The sequence below is a fragment of the Stenella coeruleoalba genome, assembly GCF_951394435.1.
Source record: "Stenella coeruleoalba genome assembly, chromosome: 2".
Lineage (NCBI taxonomy): Eukaryota > Metazoa > Chordata > Mammalia > Artiodactyla > Delphinidae > Stenella > Stenella coeruleoalba.
This window is the reverse complement of record NC_137147.1, coordinates 160,930,227-160,953,876: the sequence shown is the minus strand read 5'-3', so window position 1 is coordinate 160,953,876 and position 23,650 is coordinate 160,930,227. Positions and strand designations below refer to the sequence as shown.

The 23,650-nt window shown below is 34.9% G+C and overlaps 1 protein-coding gene across 8 annotated transcripts in view; it reads right to left on the bottom strand.

Annotated features, from left to right (window-relative positions):
• Positions 1-23,650, bottom strand: part of CELF2 (CUGBP Elav-like family member 2) — a 1,226,917-nt gene that overhangs the window by 1,122,825 nt on the left and 80,442 nt on the right. For 5 of the 8 annotated variants that reach the window (XM_079914891.1, XM_079914887.1, XM_079914888.1 and 2 more), the window contains exon 3: positions 8,703-8,803. The exons of the other annotated variants lie outside the window; for them this stretch is intronic. The gene's annotated coding sequence lies outside the window, so the exon portion shown is untranslated. The remainder of the gene's footprint in view (positions 1-8,702; positions 8,804-23,650) is intronic. 8 annotated transcript variants of the gene reach the window in all.

Sequence of the window (23,650 nt, the reverse complement as noted above, 5' to 3'; positions counted from 1 at the left end):
TTACACAAATACTTGCTATTACTATTATTATCTCTAAATTTTTTTAAAGTTCTAAATCAGGTTCTATGAGTGTAGAAAGGAACAGACCAGAATATGCTCTCGAATACAACAAACCAACTGGCTATGTTATAAAAATCAGGAAGTGGGAAGGTATCTGTTTCCGCTCTCTTTTTAATTTAAAATTTATTTATTTAAATTTATTTTTAAAATAAGAATTGTGTATATCTAGGGAACACAACATAATGTTTCTATATATATAATACAAAGATTACTATAGTCAAGCTAATTAACATACACATTTCCTCACATATTTACCTTTTATAAATTTTTCTGGTGCGAATAACTGAAATCTACTCTTTTAGACAATTTCCAGTATGGAAAACAGTATTATTCACTATAGTCATCATGCTATACATCAGATCTTAACAATCTTAAGACTTATGCTTCCTATATATCTGCAGTCTCCGTTCTGAATGAAAAGCTTGAAGAGGTCAGGAATTGTGACTGGCAGCTCAGAGGCCATGGCCATTCAGGCCTAAAGGAAAGAATCCTTGGGTCTTGAGTTTTTTTAGCCCACAGTGAAGCTTTGTTTGGACCCAGCTGAATTCAGCACCAGCTCCCTGGGCAAAGATCAGAGGCACTTCTGAAAGTCAAATGTGCAAGGAGAGATCTTCCTGAGCAGTGTAACCCCTTCATCTACCTCCTGCCTCCTCTTTAGGGCTTTCAAAGAGAAAGAGCCATTTCTTTTTCTTATTTCCTTAAAGTCTTTCATTTCATCTCCAGCACGTCTAACTCTTGTCTCATTATAATTTCACTTATTTCTATAAAAGAAACCTGACAGCTACAGAACATTTGCAGCGGGAGTGGAAGGAGGGTGGGGAGGTGGGGGAGTGAAGCAGGCAGAGAGAGAAAAAGGGATGTGCCCACGGCTCAGAGTCCTCTGCGAACTCCTCTGGGTGACACTTTCAGAAAGGCCTGCCTCTCAGCCATATGGCAGCACAGTCCCATGGTGTTATTTTCAGAAGCACCTAGAGCATTAGTAGAAAATGGGATGAAATCAGCGAAGCTTAAAAAGCAGAGAAGTAGCCTGATTTCCGCTTAACTAAGAACACTTAGTTCTTTTATAGGGGCCCTTAGCAAGGATGCTGGGCATGTATATCTCCATCTGTGTTCACAGCAACCATGATGTATGTTCTTGTTAGGAGCAGCAAGTCCTGACTCATTCATTCATTCATTGATTTGTTACCTCATTCCAAAAAGTGAATTGGAGGGTGTTATGGACTGCATGTCTGTGCCCCCCTCCCCCAATTCATGTGTTGGAATCTTAACCCCCAGTGTGTTGATATTTGGGGTTGGGGACTTTGGGAGATGATTAGGTCACGAGGGTTGGAGCCCTCCTGAATGGAACTAGTGCCCTTATAAGAATCCTTCCACAGTGTTAGAGTACAGTGCAAAGCCAGAAGTCTGGGACCATAAGAGGTCCCAGACTTGATCTCAGACTTCCAGCCTCGAGAATGATGAGAAATCAAGCTTGCTGTTTATAAGCCACCCAGTCTACGGTACTTTGTTGTAGGAACCTGAACCAAGCAAAAGGATATAAACTTCTACGGTTTATTACATACCTATCTGGTCTAATGATAGGTTTCTAGTATGGCAGATTTTGCAACTAATCTGAAAAGATTCGTTGTCTTCCTATGGAAACTGAGAGCAAAAGACAAGAAAAGACTTTCATTCCTGACAATGTATCTCACTGCTTCAATAAGCTTACAGACGTCATAATTTCTGTGATATACGCACCATTTAGACTCTAGGATTGTACTGGTTATATATGAATCTTTTTTGCAGACTTAATAGATTGTAAATTAAACCCTACTCTGTTTTGACCACCATAATTGACATGGAATATGTAGTATAATTTTGAAGTAAAAGACTGTCACTTACTGATTTATCAAATATTTGAGCAACAGACAAAAAGAAGAATCTAGATGATTTTCCTTGTTACTATTACTCATGCAGCAAAATACAAGTCTTCCCTGTGTTTAGAAGTAAAATAGAAAGAAACGTATGTTTATGTACATTTGTAGATAAAAGCATTAACCTATGACTCATGGTTATAAAAGCTGTAACTTTTACTAGCTTCCTAAAGATAAACCTCTTGAATGAACAATATATTTCCTTTTATAATTTTCATTTCCTTCAAGCTGCTGCTGATCATTTTTTTACATAAATTTTGGAGTGGGAAGAAGATAGAGTTTGACAGCTACAAACAGGAAGCTGGCAGTAGTCCCCATGTGTGGGAATAACTATGATGATACAAATGCTGGCTCACCCACCTCCAATAGATTGACTAGGGATAATTTGATCCTTTCATACATTTTTAATTATTATTCTTTCCAAAAGAAAAAGTCTATGCAGATTCAGGTTCATAACACTGGAAATCATTCTTTTTTTTTTTCTAACTTGCCTTTGTGAGTCTTATCTGTACTTTTGTCTCCTCGGTTCTTTTAAGAATCATAATTGGTGTGATTATCGTTGCTATGAGAATAATTAGCCATAGCTTTTTGACACTCTAAATTGGGAATACAGCATTTTCAAGCAGTGGGGACTGAACAGCTAAACCATATTCCACTTTGAAACTGCAAAGGGCCCCGCTGATTGAACTCAGGTGCCATGATTCTGAGTCTTTTGCAGTTTTTACTTAATAAGGCAGAGGGAAGAAATAAAGCAGCTCACATCTTCACATGAGAAACTGAATGGAAATCTTAATGGGCTAGTTGCCTGTTATGACCAATAAATAAAAAGAAGTGAGTGATCAGTATACTGAGAACCAGATTTTTCCTCACTGACTTACTCCATTGCCTTGGATAATGACTGCAATGTTTTAAAAATTCAGACAAGAAAGCTATAATCATGATAGCAGACTTGAACATTTGCCTCTCTCTTCCACCATTGAGAATGTTCTAATATCTGAATGAAATGGAATTTTTGTTCTGAGGATAGATAAGTTGAGGATGCTGTGAAATACCTAGAGGGGTAGCACATTCATTTACATAATCATAGGGTTATATTTCATGTTTATTTTGATAATCTAATGTAGTCAACTTTATTTTCTCCACCATTTAGATTGCTTTTTTATCTGAATCCAAAAATGATCCAGGAACATGGCAAAAATCATCAAACAATGAAGAACATATAAAGAGGAAAACAGAATTTCTCCGAAATTCTTCCTTCCAGAGATTACTGAAATTTGCACTGTGGTTAATATCCTTCCATAAATGAGGCCATGCTGTACATGATTTATAAACTGTTTTTACATCCAGTAGTGAATGTCAGCTCATAAATACTGTAGTCACTAAAAATAACATGTATAGTCCATCTTAATAATATGCCATAATTTATTTAGCCGATCTTCTATTGATGGATATTTAATATTTGCTTCTATGAACAATCCTTAAGGAACACATTCAGGGCACACTCTTTGGGGAATTTTCTGATTAGCCTCTTAACTATTACAGTTAGATGGGAGCTTAGAGAAGATCTAATCCAACAAGGGTTCAAGAGTTTAAAATTTCTGCTCAAGGTTATAGACTTTATTAGTGACAGAGCCAAAATGATCTATTTGCTGAACGCAGAAGGTGAGCCTCGTATCGTGACAAGTACTGAGGTGAATAAAAATGTAAATTTCAATGCAAGAGCCTCCAACTTGCCATTGGGAAGCTATCAAAGCTGGAGCAAGTAAATTATGAGCCGTGTTAAAGGTGCCTAATAATTGTGTGGTTATAAAATTAGACAATCTCACTTGATACCAGAACTTTCACAACCTGTCCTAACTGCTTCTGCTCAGTTTCTCATTATGTCCATCCAACTTGCCTTCTGCTATGAGTAATCAGTTTAAGAACCAAAGCTCTTTATGTGATGTCCTAGTACAACCCTTTATCTTTGTAAATACTGCTGAAACTTGGCACAAAATTATCACTCCTTGCTGACAGAATGAGTAAATAGTTTAGATACAATTCAACAGAAAATTCAAAGCTGTTATTTTTATCGAATAGATTATTAATGAATTAGAATCCGTTTGCCCTTAGAGGTTATATATATGATGATTTATTGATACAAGGTAAAAAGGGAAGCAGTCTTGGACTTAGCTAACGGCTGTGGGACTGGTGAGGAAAGGCCAGTCGAGATAACGTGAGGGCCAACCAGAGAATCAAAGCATTGGGTGTGTGGGGACTCCCCTGGGGGGACAGGAAAAGGAAGTGTTTGAAGCAACACTACACGGATGATTCTGGGGACCTGAAAAATGAACATATTTTTATTTTACAAATATGAAAGCAGAATAGGAGAAGTGCTTAGAGTAAAAGTAGATGACTTCATGTTTTATGTGGGGAATCTGACTCCATCCTTTCTTAGTAACTCTAATTCAACCTGTTCATTGGGTAAGAATGCCTGGGCTTGGGCCAGTGAAGACAGGATGCCCTGAGAGTCTTTGGCAAGTACATGGATGAAATCCTGGTATCTTCTGCAATCCTAAGACTTCATTTTTTGTGACCATCAAAAATTGAAAAAAGTATTTGGCATTCATGGAAGTAAACACATATTTAGACTATTGGCTATTTAATAAATATTCACAATCTATTTGTTTAATAATTTATCTTAACATTTCACTGATGATGTGGTTGTGGATCACCAATCTGTAGTTTATTGTAGGGATTCTGTGTGGTATGACATAAAATATGTTTAGAACCAGATCTAGACTAGAGTAAGTGCTTGTATATTATAGCTATTTTTTTCAGGATAAAGAAGGATTTATTACTTGCAGCAAGTAAGGGGAATACCAGGGATCTTCCCCAAAACAGTGTCTCCATATTATAGCAGTTTTTAAATTCATTCAGTAGATATTGAGTACCTATTATGGATCAAGTGAGCACACAGAGGAAGTGGCCAATATATTGTAGCTACATATGAATTCAATGTTCTCCTTTAAAAAAAGAAATTCCTTTCTCCTTCTCTTACTTTCTCCCTTTGATTTGGAGGTAATTTTGATTTGAACTCCAAGCTAGAAAGCACTGTCCAGCTTCAGGGCTTTTGTATCTTCGCTCCTATCCACCTGGACTGCTCTTCCCTGGACATCTGGGGAGCTCGCTCCCTCCCATGCCTCAGGTCTCTGCTTAATTGACACTGTCATGGAGAATACGTCTCTGACAATCCTACAAAAACAGCAATGAATCCCTCCCACCACTGCCTGATTCCTTCATTTTTGTTTCATAGTTTTTTGTTGTCATAGCATTTTCAGCACCTGACATATTATATGTATTTTCACTTATTTAGTTTACAGACCTACCCCTTTCCCACCAAGAGCATGGAACTTGTCTATTGTAATCCATGTCATTTGCCTGACACCCAACACCCAGCAGTAAGGAGACACTCAGTAATTATCTGTTGAAGGAATAAAGGAGAAGAAAAAGAATGACAGCCCTCTGTTAAATGTTGTGGTATGCCAGGCAGTATGCTAAGCACTCTGTATACCTGTTTCATTAATACTGAGAATAACCCTATGATAAAGGCTTTATTATTGCCACTTTAAAATGTGAGGAAATGACTGTTAGAGCTCCAAAAAGCATGGGGAGAGTACCCTACGGTCAGGAGGCAGGGATGAATTCTCACAGGAGGTGAGTTTCTTACTAAAAATCCAAACACTGAGAACTCTGTACAATTTGTATAGGTTTGATTTCAATGCAAAGAGATCCGTGCCACAGTCCCTGGGGATGCTTTTGTGCTGGAACCTACACAGTCTCCCCTGATGTGATTTGGTTTGAATTATGTACTTGTTAGTCAGTTGGAACTTTTACATTTCATCTGGTGCTTTGCCATATAAATAACCCTGTCTTTACTCAACACAAGATTATGTACTAGCCTGACTGTCCTTTTAAATTAAACATTACAAAATCAATGAGGTATCATTAAGGGTACGCTGCCTGAATGAAAAAACAAAAACACAAAACCCCAAAAATTCCTAAGCAAAATTCTTTCATGGCTCTTTTTGAGTAGGGACTGGGATGGGGACTAGATGTTGGGAACTACCAGATCACATAGGCTGTGTTTTTATTTCTCCCTACACTGATTTGACATATTGATGAATCACTCCAGAATGGCAAATAGTGAACTGATATGAATATCCCAACTTTCCCTATTACTATAAGAACATCCATTAAAATATATCAAAAGTCACCAAAGTTAGGGAAGTTAAGCAACAGTGGGAGAAGAAAGGAGGGAAAACACAAAAACACCACATTCACTTTACAACTGAAATATAAATAAACTCTAGATATAATATGCTTCTTCTGTAAATTATAAGCAGTTGAATTAGAGTCTCTTTGTCCATGTAGAAGTTTCTTTCCTAAGGTAGAAGTGAGAGAGGACAGCTCTTCCTCTACAGGGTTTGGCTATTTAGCTTTATATATATATGTTGGAAGGAAATCTCTGGTTAAAGCAAATTTCTATACAAATCCACTCTAGTGGAAAGACGCTCAGGAGCATATTGGGCCATCCAATAGGTATGACCAGAAAGCCCCTTGAGATTCTTTGTATGGTTGAAGAAGCACTGGACCATCAGTCAGTGGCAGATTTGAGATCGTAATCTAATTTCCTTACTGTGTGTCTTTGCACATCAGATTGCCTTTCTCTCAAATGAATAGTATTTTAGAAATAGGAACATCAACAGAAAGTCTACTCCCAACCATATAAATGAATGAATGAATGAGTGAATGAATAAATAAATGTTTATATATATATATATGTTTATATGTATAATACATGCATACCTAGGCATATATACATGTGTATATACACACATACATGCATATATAGATGTACATACATCCATATGTATATACCATGAATGAGGAGGCTACATGCTGCTCTTCCTAATTCTAAAACAACATAGTACATGAAAATACATTAATTTCTCCTAATTCTGGGACTCTGTTTACACATTATATGATCACTCCCAAGGATCGCTGGCCAGGTGAGGAAAGAGATCATGATGTGAAAAACAAATCAGGAAACTAAGTTAACAGAAGTTTTTGAAATAGTAATGCCCTATAAATGGCCCAAGAGCAAATGAATTTGATTTTTTTTCTGATATAATTTACAAACAACTATCAACACCAACCAAAAAAGCTACAACCAACCATGGATAAAACATTTAATAAATGAGTGTTCGAAGATGTACCCTAAGAGATGTGAAGTTGTGCAAGAGTTGGGCAGACACAGACCTCTATGTGGACAGGCTTTTCAGATACCAGCTGGCTGGAGATTCCAAGACTGAAGTACCAGAATTAGTGGAGTTACAGCCAAGTGCTAGAAGTTTTATGTGCTTTTATAATTTCTGTGTTTCTGTAATAATTAAAAGTTTGTGACTTTTTTTATTGTTAAACTATGCGCTTGGTACATGCGGTTAAAAATATCATCAATCTGTCAGCTAAAATATCAAGTTTTCCACTGGCAATTCTGCCTACCAGTGGGACATATGCAATTTGTGAATTTACTCTCTTTGGCTCTAAGATGAGGGTAATCTCTAAAGACTCTTCCAGCTTTAACATTCTTTAATCCAATAATTCTATTTCTGTACACTTCATCTAGATGGGAGGTAAAGAGTGAGAAACATTATATGGGAGAGAAAAATGATGTGAATTAAGGAATCTTAAAACACAACATCCCAGGGAGAATATGGGTTAAAGGATCAATCATCATATTAATATTTTTTAAAAGCCTGGATCCAATCATATTCATCTCTAGCCCACTCTCACTATGTCCCTAGAACAGTGACTAATAAGACATGTTACCTCTACCCAGAAGGTTTTTTGGAGATTTTTTTACTGTTCCAATGTTTGTGGTGGATGCTAATTACATTGACTAGGCCATAGTGATGCTAGATGTCCTTAAATACATGGTTTTCCATATCACACAAGACTTTCTCATGTTCTCCTAGATAGTTATGAAGATGAAAAGCCCAATTACAGTTGAGAACCTAACTCCATTTTATGTGTAAATACGATAAAATTGTACATCTTTCATATACACTAAATTTTACAGGAATGCAACTAACATGTAAAATGAGGAAAAAAATATATGTTTTTCCTTTGGAACTTTTTCAAGAGTTGTTCTGCATTTTCAAAAAATTATGCCAACTATGACAATTATACTCAAGGCACTTAAGTAACCAATATAATGTGCCTGTATTTTCCTGCTTTCGAAGCTACCACATGTCTGTTTATTCTACAAATAGATGCAAACATTTGAGTACTGAGTCTTCTATAGTTGTCTGCCCAAGTATTTACATCTGGAAACATATATCATTTTATTATAAATTGTCTTCTTTTAATTGCTACTTTATATTATAGTTATAATAATTTTAAAATGTGTGTAGGTAGGTTCTACAATCTATAAATTTCATTTCAGGATAGTAAATAGGCACTACAAATAGTTGATTGGGCAGGATAGGATTGAGAATCACCCTTCTGGAATATTCTCTTTCCATCCACCTATCACAATATCTTCCTTCAATTATTTCTTCCAACTTCCAGGACCAATGTATAAATAATTACACTTGTAAGCCCTGCTGGCCTCTAAAATTTCCAAGTCAACTTGTGTAAAACTAAATGTTGGACCTCATCCTTCAACGAAATGTAGCTCTAACTTGCCTGTTTTGGGACTTCCCTTGCGGTCCAGTTGTTAAAACTCCACATTTCCACTGCAGGGGGTGTGGGTTCAATCCCTGGTCGGGAAACTAGGATCTTGCATGCTGTGTGGCGCAACCAAAAAAAAAAAAAAAATTTTTTTTAAATCAGATAATTTGCCTGTTTCTCTCATTCTTATCTAGACTCAGACTTCTTGGTACACTTTGATAGGCCTTCCCCTTTGATTTCTATCCCTGAGTCCCTAACAGGGGTTGCACTTCAGACCCTCTGTACTGTCTATATTTTGTGCTAGTAAATATGCTGCTGAGGAGGATGGATCTCATAGACTCGGATTAGGAATCTTTAAGAATAGAAGGAACAGTCAGTTAGGGAGTGTAGAGATCTTCATGTTGAAGGGACACTGTAGAAACACCTGGTATTAAAGTTCCCATTATGGCCATAAAGAACCAAAGTCACAAAAACTCTTAGACTTCAGTTCCTGAGGATCCATACTCTTGGATTGTCTTTGAACACTTAGACTAGGACAGAGGTCTTTGTTTTTCATCTTAGTCTTGCCACCTTCCCATCGCACATTTTTACTTTATGTAACAGCACCCCTGGAGTTCTGGATGCCTGACCTACCCTGACTGGTTATACCTTTCCCTTGGCCTTAGAGTCTAACTCCTTTTAAATAAAACTAGAAACTTTATTCTATGTGAGGCTTAATTAATATGGTAAATGCTGAAAGGGTTTTATGCTTTTTATATGTGTGTGCTCTCTTAGTTGGCACAGAAATGGCATTCATTTAATATTTGAATAAGTAAATCATTGCTAAAATGAATAATTTTTAAAAGTTTGAGAACTGAAAAAATAAACTCAATCTCTGATAAAATTAGGAAGTATTTCTAAAAACAAAGCCTAATACATGAAATAAAAATGGACTGAAAAACTGGGAAATGACTTTCCAAACAGGGGGGAAGTTGATATTTTTGACACAGGGAAAGGGTTAATAGAGGGACTTAGTAAGTAGTTCAAAATGTTTGGAAGTCTGAGAAAGTGAAGGTGTGGGAAGTCCATTACTAGCATTTAGGAAATCAGAAAGTTGCAACAATAATGGAAAATCAGGAATCAACGGCCTTCATTACTGAAGTGTGTGATTGCAACAGAATTCCAGGGAACCACTGGCTAAACTTCATGTCTGCCATATGCAAATATCTGCATGTATCTGCAAATATCTCCATGTATCTGCAATGATGGCTTTTGCTTGTCTTCCAATTCCATGACTTGGATACTTGTCTCCTATGAATGGAGTCCAAATTAGAATGCTGCTACCACAGAATTCTGGAACATGTAGTTCCCAGGCAGCTTCCAGTCTCTAGTAGCAGAAAAGAGAAGGGAATCAGAAGGGAATGGAGATGAATGTTGGTTTCCCATATGTGTTTGGGTGCACGTGTGCATGAATCATGGCAGTTAAAAGAAGTATCTGCAGTTAGAGGACTGCAAAGGAGATGAAATAAACCTGTTTACCCTGAAATCAGTAAGAAGTGCTCAGGAAATTGAAAAATTAGAATATAATGAACTGAGTTGGGAAGCTAAAGAGAAGGAAATTAAAGTCTTTATAACTAGAAATGCAAAAATGAGGCAATTATTTATTTTACTACAGTAGAAATTATAAATGTCTAAGTAGTATAATATGGGAAGAAAATAGGGATATGTGACTTAGAGTATTCATCTGTGAAAAGAGGAAGTAAGTGGATATTTACTAAACATTGATTAAGATCTTAATATACCGATACTTAGAAACTTGGAAGTTTATTTTTTTCAGAAAAAAAATTGTTAAAGAGTTAAAAGTTTTGGTATCTGGGGAATGCAAAGATGGGATAGGAGGGTGGAAATAAGAGTCTAATTTTTTTTTAATATAACCTTTTGGTGCTCAAGGTATTTCAACTTTTATTTAATATTACATTTGCATGAGATACTTTGATAAAATAAAAGTAAATTTAAAGTGATAAAATTAATGAAATAAGTCAAAATCATACCAAAATACAGAAAAAGATAAACAGTGGAATATAATTTCAGTTGAAGAGGGAACAAATAAGGAAAACATTATTTGAAGATATATTAGATAAATAGAAATTAACTTGTCAGGGAAGAGTAAGGACAGACCCAAGTTTCTGCAGATGACAGATTCTCCACACTTAATCCTTTCAGAATCTAATTAGCTACTCTATTGGAACTCCATTGAGAGTCATATTTCTCAAGGAATGGGGAGTAGGGTTAATCACGTATTTGTAACAGAATTTTGTTTAGAACACTCACGTTCTATAGCCCTCATGGAGCAATTCTGTAGTAACATTTACCAAGCCATCCTCTAACAAACAGTGAATATTGTGATTTTTCTTTTTTTTTTTTTTTGGTCCTATGTCATTATTCACTTTACAGGAAGAGAAGAGCACTGTACTTCAAGACCAAATATATACTACTCTACCATGTTCAACTTTTAAATGTACAGCCAAAGGGAATATTTCCTCTTCTAGCTTGTGGGGTAGTTCAAGGGGAAAAAAATGTCTAAATATTTATTCAGGGGCAATAGGTGTAAACCTTCAATGGTTTCCCAATGGTCTCAGAATAGACTAAAAAAACAAAGAACAACCTCAAAGACCTATGTAATCTGGTCTCCCTCTATCTCTCTTGGTTCATCTCATGTCACTCTCTCTTTCCTTCTAAGCCAGCAATGCTCTTATTCACCTCAGGGGGCTTTGCTTGTACTGTTTCTTATTCTGAATTACTGTTTCCTTTCTTTTTTCTTTGCCTAATTAATTTTTACACATCCTTTTATATATCAATTTTAGCATCATTCTCAGGGAAGACTTCCCAAGCCAAATTCCCCATCCCACACCAGATCACATCAGGTCTCCTGATGTTATATTTCTAGAATACCCTGTCCTTTTTCTTCAAAGCACTTGACATCATTTATCAAAATGCATTTCTATCCTAATTTGATTAATATCTTCCAGGCCAACCCACTACAACCTACTGCTAAGGCTGTGTCTGTTTTGTTCTACCATTTTATTCTTAGAATCTAGCACCAGAAGTGGCATATGGTAGGTATTTAATAATATTTCATAAGTGAATGAATCAATGAAAATCTAGTTTGGGGACTTCCCTGGTGGTCTAGTGGTTAAGACTCCGCGCTTCCAATGCAGGGGGCACCGGTCCATTCCCTAGTCGGGGAACTAAGATCCTGAATGCCACAAGGCACGGCCAAAAAAAAAAAAATTAGTTCAAAAAAATCTAGTTTTAAGGTTGGAAATTACTGAATAAGATAGACCTGGGGAAATGTTTTATAATTATTTCATTATTTGAGAAAAATCATCCCTAAGACATGAATTTGATTCAAAAAGAAAAGGATCATAGAGTCATAAGATTCAAAAGAAATCAGTTCTTTTTTCTTTTCTTATAAGCGATAATATCTAATCTTCACATTCAAGGCACAAAAATAAGCATTTGAAATAGAGCTGCACCTTTAAGTAGTAAAAGCACTACTTATTAATGCAGTTAGCTGCCTTTATGGTCTAGTTTTGACCAAATTTCAAGAAGGTAATAACGGAATTCCAATTAAGGCACTCTAAAGAATATATTTTTTTTAAAAAAAGAAAATTATTTTACTAAAATCTCAGTGTTATGTCACAATTGATGGTACACATATAAATGACATTTATTACTATAAACAACCGGTAAGCAAAGTGTCTTATTTGTTGATTCTGAAAATGCATGGCAATTTGTCAAACAAAGTGGTCTGAAAACTATTCTGAAATAAAATGGGTTTATGACTTCTGCTACCTAGGGTGCTTAACGACCATTACTATGAACGTTTACATTAGTTTTATTTTCTTACAATGATACATTATTAAATACTACAGAGCAAGAAAGGCAAACAGAGAAAAAGAATGGAAACACTTTAGGAAGAAACGTAGGGCTTCCCTGATTGGTGCAGTGGTTAAGAATCTGCCTACCAATGCAGGGGACATGGGTTTGATCCCTGGTCCGGGAAGATCCCACATGCTGAGGAGCAACTAAGCCCATGTGCCTACTGAGCCTGTGCTCTACAGCCCTCGAGGCACAACTCCTGAAGCCCGGGCACCTAGAGCCCATGTGCTGCAACAACAGAAGCCATGGCAATGAGAAGCCCGCGCACCACAACGAAGAGTAGCCCCTGCTCACCACAACTAGAGAAAAGCCCGTACGCAGCAACGAAGACCCAAGGCAGCCAAAAATAAATAAATAAGATAAATAAATTAAAAAGAAGAAGAAATGTATCTCTTCCTCTTGATGTTCAATTTATTCAACCATTATTTCATTTCATGCTGAATATGTGCTAGGGAATATCTGAATCCCTATTTTTACAACCTACCTAATTAAAGTTCTCATTTATAGTGTCACCCTCTACTACTTAACGGAGAGCATATTGTGTAATCAAAACAAAAACAAAAAAAGTTTGTTAGTAGAAAGTCCCAGTACAAATGTCAACTGTATACATTTGATCAATATACTGATTCTAATCAACTTTTAGTTTTCTCATTAGCAAAAGATTACCTACCTCATAAATTTTTGTTTGTTTTGTTGAAGATTAAATAATATAGTAAAGTACTAGACATATAGTGAATGGAAACATTTTGGAAAACTTTGAGATCACAGTTGTACTTTGAATGAGAAGGGTTAGGAATAGAATTACTGAACCTCTTCTAGTCCCGAGTGGTATAATTTTATAACATTTTTTTTCAGGGCTTAAATTTAAAGGTTTTTTTCAGAGGGTCAGATATAATAATTATGGTATTTCTTAATTAACTGCAATTTAAATTCAATAATAAAGCTAAGAATATCTGCATTTTTCTTCTATAAACAGTATCTTATTTTAAATGAAAGATACATATTGTACCCAATTTTTCTGATTTTCTAGGATGCTGTCTTGACAGCTGTTCTAAAGCTGTGGTCAATAACAGAAGAAATGGTTTGTCACCAGCTGTGTGCGATAGCTACAGGCCATTAAAATTCTCCTGATAAAATTCTCCTTTGGTGTATGAGGCAATACATTTGTCAGACTGATGGATATAGATATAATTTATAGATTTCTAAGGAAGCAAACAAGGAACATGCATAAATATAGCTTCCTGCAGAAAGACAACTATATAAGAACGAATGAGCAGATACATTTCCAATAGACGCTTGTAATATTCTGATGTCTTCTTTGCCACATTTAATTTGACAAAGTCTTTTAGCTTTTAGAGTTAATGCTTCACATTGACTTCTAAAATTAACATCAACTTGGAGAAGACAAAGATGTAATAAGCAGCATCTGTGTCACAAAGCTGCTTGGTAGATAAAAACTTGAAAGAAGTATAAGACTGGAGATTCTCTATTTAGATATATTAACACACACACACACTTATACCAAGTTTAGGGCTCATTAAATTCACAAGTCTGTTTCAGCTCAGCCATTATTCAAGTGGGAAAAGTTTTTTATTTGTAATTTGTCAAAGTTTATTTTAGTACCTGATAATTGTCTGGGTGTAAATATCTAAATTCAATTGTGAGATCACCAGTCAAATCAATTAGAAAACTTTAACCTGTCTGAAAGACCCCGGGAAACAATCAAGGTACATTTGTATGCAAAAAGCACAGTGCAAATAAGGCATAGCTCTAGATACTTGAAGCAAAAACAGTTTTGAACTATTTCTTTTTTATTAGCTTGAAATATCAGATGAAGTGAGAAGGCTAAGGCCTCAGTTATCTGAGTAATTGCTTTGAATTTTTTTCATTGTTGTATGTATTTGTGACACTTACATGTGCAGGAATCTAAAACTATTCCTTGTACTATCAACTGAAATAAAAAAGTGGAGAAAAGCATCTACAGTAAATTCTTTTCACTTTTATTTGTGTTAGAATTCAAATCTACTAGGTACCACTTTACCATTATTGCTTATCATTGTAACTCAGCACCACTATTCCAACATACCCCTAAGTAATAAGAATAAAGAAAGAAAAAAAGAAAGAAGAAAGGAAGGAAGGAAAAAAGGCAGGAAAGGAGGGAGGGATGGAGGGAGGGAGGGAGGGAGGGAGGGAGGGAGAGAGGGAGGGAGGGAGGAAGGGAGGGAGGGAGGGAGGAAGGAAGGAAGGAAGGAAGGAAGGAAGGAAGGAAGGAAGGAAAAGGAAAAATAATGAATTAGTGAAGCTGATTTGGTTGTAAGTGGAGCTGCCTGGCCATCAAAATACTCTTAATTAAGAGTCCATTAATATTCTGTATTAATTTAGCATCTATTAAATGAAAAGAGTGTTTTGGGTTGATTTTCATATTTTAATTATTGGGAGATACTTTCAGACACTGACTTTACTGAACTCTCCTCTATCTTTACTGTATTTATAAGTCCAATAATAATGTAATATTGACAATGAAGTTTAACAATTTAAGGTAAAAATTTGGAATTACTGGTTTCATGCAGACCTTGACAAAACTTTAAAATGTATGAGAGTTGCTAAGGAAAAGAAAAATTATATGTGAGATTATGAAAATTAGCAATGAAAGCAAGTTCTAGTATTACACAGTGTGAAAGATCTTGGAAAGGACCTTAAAAATCATTCATTTATCTTGAGAAAGGATCTCATTAAGAATTTCCCATCCAAAGAAAGAGCAACTAACATATCTTTCAGTAAAACCTACAGCAGTTCACAACCTTATGGGAAATTATTTTTTCAAACGGTTACATATAAAAAGAGAAAGAAAAAAAAAAACAGTGTTTGAATCTGGCTTTAAATAATTTTTTTAATGCACATATAAGTGCTCATTTGAAAAAGACTAGGTGACTGGATTGTGGCTATTACAATCCCAAAGTAAAGTATGTCTATATGTTGCATTTTTAGAATTTCAGTATTTTTCTGGTTACATCAATATTCAAATTCAATAAAACTCTAAATAAGATAATTAGCATGGGTCAGAAACACAAGTTGAACAGCTTTAAAATAACAGAGAAAAATTTATGTTTCCAACCCAGATGAAGTTCTCCCCAGAGTCAACTAAGAAAAACCCCCAGTAAAATATAAGAAAAATGATTTAAAAGAAATTGGACATCAGGCAACAGAGGACAATGATTTATAAGAGACAAGAAACAAATGAGATGAGCTCTTGCATCATCTTGTCACTCAGTTTATCATCAAGTGACAGTTTCCAGAGCACAGCATAAGATGGGGAACCAGAGCAGTGCCCAGAAGTCTCTTTGTGATGAAATAAAGCTTGAATTCTGTTAGGAAAGATGTCTAAAATTTACAGTACAGAGAGAGAGCTGTACACAGAAAGAGATCACTAAAGATCTGCAGACGACGCCCCCTCCCCAACCCCACCTTAAGTCTTCAGCTGAGTACTGATCAGTGAATGCATGAGAGAACGTGAACTGAAGCTGGGAAAAGTACCATTAAAAGGATTAGAAGGAAAAACTCCTAGGGTTCAAACCTGGCTGAGAATAATTCCTTTTCCTACAAAGCCAGAGTAATTCAGAGGCTAACACATAGAGCATGCAGAAAAGCTATGCTTCAGTAGTGGGACAAAGTTAACCTTAGATAAATACTGCTCTGTTCCACACTTGAAAAAGCAAGACCTAAAAAGATCAATTTCCTAACAGCTTTGCCAAATCTCCCTAAAAATTCTCAAGAATATTTATACGAATGTGAAAATATAAGGACATAATGAGTTAAAACCAGCACAAAACTACTAGAGATGCAAAGGAGCAGAAATATTTTTCATACTTAACAGAAATGACAGTCTGTAAAAACCAAATCAGAAATAGTACCAATGATAGATTAAGTAGACAAATACATCAAAATAGTTATAACTGTATTTAATACAGTCAAAAAACTAGGAGAATGATTGAGGACATTAAATAGAGGCATGAAGGATAAGGGGGAGAAAAGACTGAAATTGGACTTCTAAAGATGAAAACCACAATGTCTGAGATGAAAAATACAAAGGAGGGGGTAACATATTAACAGTATATTATACAGTGCAGTAGATAGTGTTAGTAAACTTGACGATACAGCAATAAAAACCATACAAAATGAAATACAGAGCAGGGAAAATGGCTAAAAAGTAAACAGAACATCATGATTTGTGAGACAACTTCAAGCAGCTTAACTGGAGTCTGTAAAGGAAAAATATTTTAAGAAATAATGCCCCAAATTTCCAAATTTAACAAAAACAATCATCACACAGATGTTCCAAAAAATAAATATCAGAATAGCAGCAGACTTCTCATCAGAAGCAATGCATGCCAATTGACAGTGGAGAAAAAAATTCAAAGTGCTGAAATGATTAAAACAAACAAAAATACTGTCAACTTAGACTTCTATACCCAATCGATATATTTTTCAGAATTAAAGGCAAGATAAGTACTTTCTATACATAGGAATATTGAATGAGTTCAGTGCTAGCAGAGGTACACTGAAAGGTCAAAGATGGAAGGAAAATGATACAAGGTGAAAATATAGACCTAAACACAGGAACAAAGAGCATCAGAATTGGCAATTACATAAGTAAATATTAAAGACCACACTTATAATTATTTAATCTCTGTAAAGGGGAATGAATCAAGAGAAGGAGAAGACAAGCCACAGACTGAAAAAAAAAAAAATTGGGGCAAAAGATCTGAACAGATATCTCACCAAGAAGATATACAGATGACAAATATCCATGTGAAAAGATGTTCCACATCATATGTCATCAGGGAAATGCAACAATGAGATACTACTACACACCTATGAGAATGGTAAATTCTAAAACACTAACAGCACCAAATTCTGGCAAGGGACTCTCATTCATTGCTGGTGGAAATACAAAATGGTACCGCCACCTTGGAAGACAATTTGACAGGTTTTTACAAAACTAAACATATTCTTATCATGTGATCCAGCAATCACTCTCCTTGGTATATACCCAAATGAGTTGAAAATTTATGTCCACACAAAGACTGGATATTTATAGATGGATATTTATAGAAGCTTCCTTTATTATTGCCAAAATTTGGAAACAATCAAGATGTTCCTCAGTAAGTGAATGGATATATAAACTGTGGTATATCTAGACAATGAAATATTATTCAGTGCTAAAAATAAATGAGTTATCAAACCATGAAAAAACATGGAGGAAGCTTAAATGCATATTACTAAGTGGAAGAAGCCAATCTGAAAAGGCTATGTGCTGCATGATTCCAATTTTATGACATTTTAGAAAAGGCAAAACTATGGAGACAATAAAAAGGATCAGTGATTTTTTTTTTTTAGGGGAAATGAGGAAGGATGAATAGGCAGAACAAAGAAGATTTTTAGGACAGTAGAACTGTTCTGTATGATACTACAATGGTGGATACATGTCATCATACATTTGTCAAAACCCGCAGAATGTAAAATATCACAGAATGTAGAAAATCCATAGGACAACCCCAAGGTACACTATGTACTATGGGTAATAATGATGTATCAATATAGGTTCATTGATTGTAACAACCCTACCACTCTGGTGCAGGATGTTGATTGTGTGGTGAGCTGTACATGTGCAGAGGTAAAGGATATATGGGAACTCTGATCAATATTTCTATGCACTTAAAACTGCTCTAAAAAGCAAAGTCTATTTAAAAAAAAAAACAGAGAATGGACTGTTTAAGGTAAAAATAATAACTGTCTGATGTATAAGTAAAAGTATGACAACACCAGTTCAAGAAATGGGAAGACAAAAATAGACGTATATTGCCTGGGGATTCTTACATGTGAAGTGATTATAATGTCACTTGAATGTAGAATGTGATAAGTAAATGACATATAATACAAATCCAAAAGTAACTGCTAAACCAACACAACAAATAGTTATACCTAAGGTGGCAACAAATGAAATAAAATGCAATTATGAGAAATACTTGATTAAAAGAAAGCCAGAAAAAAGAGAGGAAATTGGGGGAAATTTTTAAACAGACAGATTTAAATCTAACTTTGTCAATAATCATAATGTATGATATTGTCTGGATATCCCAATTAAAAGGCATAGATGATCATTTTGCCTAAAAGAGCAAGATGTCTTTATATAAAGACAAAAATAGGTTAAACATAAAAGAGTAAGAAAAATATATACCAGGAAATCACTAACAAAAGAAAAGCAGGAATGGCTCTACTAATATCAGAGAAAGTAGATTTCAGAGTAAATAATATTACTAAGGATAAACTTGGGCATTTCAAAATGAGAAAGGAGTTAATTCATCCAAAGGACACAACAATCCTGAATGACCATGAACCTGATCACAGAGCTTCACAACTCATGAAGGGAAAATTGATAGAACTGCAAGAAGAAATGGCCAAATCCACAATTATACTGAGGAATTTCAATAACCTATTCTCAACTATCACTAAAATAAGTATGCAGGCCATAAGTAAGAATATGGAAGGCTTGAACAATACACAACTAAGTTGACCTAGTCGATGTTTTCAGCATATTCCACCTGAAAATAACAGACTCCATGAATACAAGTCAATGTACTTTTTCAAATGCATGTGGAACACTTACTAAAACCAAAATAGTCTGGCCCATAAGACAAGTCTCTGTAAACATAAAAGTAAACAAATCATATAAAATATGTCATCTGACCACAATGAAATTAAATTAGAAATAACAGAAAGAAAACTTGAAAATTGGAAATGTTTGGAACCTAAATAACTTCCTTCTAAATAATTAAGTTAAAAAAATCAAAATAGAAATTAGAAAATATTTTGAAGGTAACAAAAATTGAAACAAAACATATTTCATAAAAAAAAAACAAAGTTTCAAAGCAATAGCCTCAGCATCTACCTGAAGGCAAATTAGAACCAAAAGTAAAGGTAAATTACATCTCAAGTAAGGAGAAGAAGCAAATAGTAAATACCAGGGCAGAAATCAATTAAATAGGGCTTCCCTGGTGGCACAGTGGTTAAGAATCCACCTGAGAATGCAGGAGACATGGGTTCGAGCCCTGGTCTGGGAAGATCCCACATGCCCCGGAGCAACTAAGCCCGTGTACCACAACTAACTGAGCCTGCGCTCTAGAGCCCGTGAGCCACAACTACTGAAGACCACGTGCCGCAACTACTGAAGCCTGCGTGCCTAGAGCCCATTCTCCACAACAAGAGAAGCCTGCACACTGCAAGGAAGAGTAGCCCCAGCTCACCGCAACTAGAGAAAGCCTGCGCACAGCAACGAAGACCCAACACAGCCAAAAATAAATAAATAAATAAATTTTTAAAAAGTCAATTAAATAGAAAAAAGAAAAATAATAGAGAAAATGAATGAAACCAAAAGCTGGTTCTCTGATCAATTCAATAAAAATAATCAACTTCTATGTGGGAAATGCAGAGAGAATAGACAAATTATCAGTATTAGGAGCGAGAGTGGTGACATCACAGCAAAATCTATAATACAAAAAAGATAATGATGAAATATTATAAAAATTTCATGTAATAAGTTTGATAATATAGATGAAATTAAAAAAATGTTCATTGCAGCTCTATTTACAATAGCCAGGAGATGGAAACAACCTAAGTGCCCATCATCGGATGAATGGATAAAGAAGATGTGGCACATATATACAATGGAATATTACTCAGCCATAAAAAGAAACGAAATTGAGCTATTTGTAATGAGGTGGATAGACCTGGAGTCTGTCATACAGAGTAAAGTAAGTCAGAAAGAAAAAGACAAATACTGTATGCTAACACATATATATGGAATTTAAGAAGAAAAGAAAATGTCATGAAGAACCTAGGGGTAAGACAGGAATAAAGACACAGACCTACTGGAGAACGGACTTGAGGATTTGGGGAGGGGGAAGGGTGAGCTGTGACAGGGCGAGAGAGAGGCATGGACATATATACACTAACAAACTTAAGGTAGATAGTGGGAAGCAGCCGCATGGCACAGGGATATTGGCTCCGTGCTTTGTGACCGCCTGGAGGGGTGGGAGGGAGGGAGACGAAAAAGGGAGGAGATATGGGAACATGTGTATACGTATAGCTGATTCACTTTGTTATAAACGCACCATTGTAAAGTAATTATACCCCAATAAAGATGTTAAAAAAAAAAAATCCTTGAAAGCCTTAAACTATAAAAGCTCAATCAAGAAGAAACAAACATCCACAGTAGCCCCATGTGTATTATAGGAGTTAATTTGTAGTTTAAAACCATTCCAAAAAAAAAAAATTGCAGACTCAGATAATTTCACTTTTGAGTTCTACTGAATTTTTAGGAAAAAATAATACCAGTTCTACATGACTACTTATTTAATGAAGCAAGCATTACTCTGATACCAAAACCATATAAATACATGACAAGAAAACAAATTACAGGCCAATATTTTTCATAAACCTAGATGCAAAAATTGTAAACAAAATCATAACATATCTAATCCAACAATATATAAAAATGATAATATAAAATACAAATTTGATATAACACTCAAAAATCTATCAATGTATTCACCATATTAGCAGATTATGAAACAAAATCCATTTTCTCAAGAAGTCAGAAAAAAAATTTGATAAAATCCAATGTCTATTGTTGATAAAAACTCTCAGCAAACTAGGAATAGTGGCAAATATCCTCAAACTAATATAGAGTGTCTAAAAATATATATACACTTAACAATATACTTTATGGTAAAAGACTGAATGTATTTACACTAACATTAAGAACAAGTCACTCTCACCACTTCTAGTTCTATTCAGTGCAAACTAGAAAATAAATTTAAAATATCCAGTTTAAAAAAGAAAAATTGAAGCTCTCTTTGTAGATGATATGCTCATCTATGTAGAAAAGTTCTGCAGAATCACACAAAGTCATAAAAACAAATAAATGTGTTTATCACGATTGCAAGATACAAGGTAAATATGTAAAATTTATTGTATTTCTACATACTAGCAACAAACATTTGGGAATCAAAATAAAAAATACTACTTAAAAGAGTGTTAAAAAATATTACACTCTTTGGAATAAATTTCATGAGGACACATAAGCCCTGTGCACTAAAATCTAAAAACCATGCTGAAAAATAATAAACATGACTTCAGTAAATAGAGAAAGAACGACTGTATTCACAGATCAGAAATTTTAATATGTTAATATATCGATTTTCTCTAAATTGATCTAAAGTTTCAATACAATGATACTCATAATCTCAGTAAATTTTTGTAGAATATTCAACAAATAATAAAATCCACATGGTAATGAAAATACCCTAGAAGAGTCAATACAAATGTGAAAAACAGTAACAATGTTGGAAGAAATATATTACCTGACTTCAGGCCTTATTATGAAGCTACAGTAATCAAGAGTGTGGGATTGGTAAACAGTAATAAACAGATCAGTGGAAAAGAGTAGAGCCTCTAGAAACACACCCACACATATACAGTCATTTTGAAAAAGGTGCAAATACAGTTCAGTGGTGAAAGGATAACATTTTCAACAACAACTAAAAAGGATAAATTGGAGTTTACCAAAATTAGAATATCTGTGTTTTGAATGTCATTCTTAAAGATAAATTATAGACTGGGAGAAAATACTTGCAAATCATAAGTGATAAAGATCCTGTAACAAGAATATATAGAAAGCTCTCAAACCTCAATAATAAGACCACCAACAATTCAATTAAGAAATGTAAAAAAGTCTTGTATAGACACTGCACCGCATAAGATGTTCAACTTGTAGGTCTTTGAGGAAATGCAAATTAAAACCACAATGAGATAACACTGCACACCTATCAGAAAGGCTAAAATTAAAACTGTGATTATACTAAATGTTAGTGAGGATTTGGAGGAACTAGGACTCTTATACATTACTGGTAGGAAGCAAAATGATACAATACTTTGGAAAATAGTCTGGCACTGACTTAAAATGTTAAACATACACCTACCATATGATTAGATCATTCTTCTCCTAGCTATTTACCCAAGAGAAATGAAAGCATATTCCATAAAAATGACTTTCACAAGAATGTGCGTAGCAGCTTTATTTAAAATAGGCTAACACTGATAATAATACAAGTGTCCATCAACAAGTCAACGGTGAAACAAACCGGTATAGCGATAAATGTCTTAAATGTCTACTCAGCTGTAGATATTAATTATTAGTATGCACATGAAACAACATGGATAACACTCAAAATAATGCTGAGTGAAAGAACCCCTTCTCCCCAGAAGTACATGCTTTTTTATTTCATTATATACAATTTTAGAAAATGCAAACCTATCTCTAGTTACAAAAAGCAGATCAATGGTTGGATGAGGACTGGGAGAAGTGGAGGAAAAGGATTACAAACAGGCATGAAGAAACTTTGAAAGTGACGGATATGTTAATTAACATCATTATATTGATGGTTTCAAAGATGTTTTCATATGTGTGATGTTATAATTTAAAATAAGACATATATACTTGGTCTCTGTCCCTGTTTCTGGCACAGAGTTCCTAAAACCCTTGGAATTTCCTGAGTGTTGAGAGTGATAAAGTTGTCTATTGTTATGTTAACAAGGTGACTTTTGGAAAGCACCTAAGGATGGAGGATGTGATTAGAGCCTAATTAATGCCTACAAGGAGCCAATCAATCTAGGCAGATAGAACTCAAATGTACAAGACACTTAGAGAAAATTAAGGGCCAACTGTGTGACAAGAATGATTTGTAGAGACTTTCCAAAAGGGTAGGGAATCCAGACCATAAAAAAGGCAAACAGAGAAAATAAGACATGAGTTATTAGCTGAAATATAAATTGAATTAGGTTTGAAATTTGAGTAGTATCTATACAAATAGGGGTTGAGAGAAAATAGTGCAGAAAAGTTAGAAATGAGGAGGAGGAGGAGAAGGAGGAGGACAGAGACAGAGAAAACTGAATAGACCCTTCTGGTTAAAATTAAGTTTTGA